The following is a 200-nucleotide window of genomic DNA, read 5'->3' on the forward strand; positions in this document are numbered from 1 at the left end:
AGTCCGACCTCCATCCCAACATTTCCCCAGCCACCAGACCGTAGCCTCAAGTGCTGCATCTACTCGTTTTTTGAACCCCTCCAGGGATGATGACTCCACCACCTGCCTGGGCAGCCCGATCCAGCGCCTGACCACTCTCTCAGGGAAGAAATTCTTCCTAACATCCAATCAAAACCTCTCCTGGCACAACCTGACGTCAT

This window comes from Merops nubicus, unplaced genomic scaffold (genome assembly GCF_000691845.1).
Source record: "Merops nubicus isolate BGI_N331 unplaced genomic scaffold, ASM69184v1 scaffold20761, whole genome shotgun sequence".
Classification (NCBI taxonomy): domain Eukaryota; kingdom Metazoa; phylum Chordata; class Aves; order Coraciiformes; family Meropidae; genus Merops; species Merops nubicus.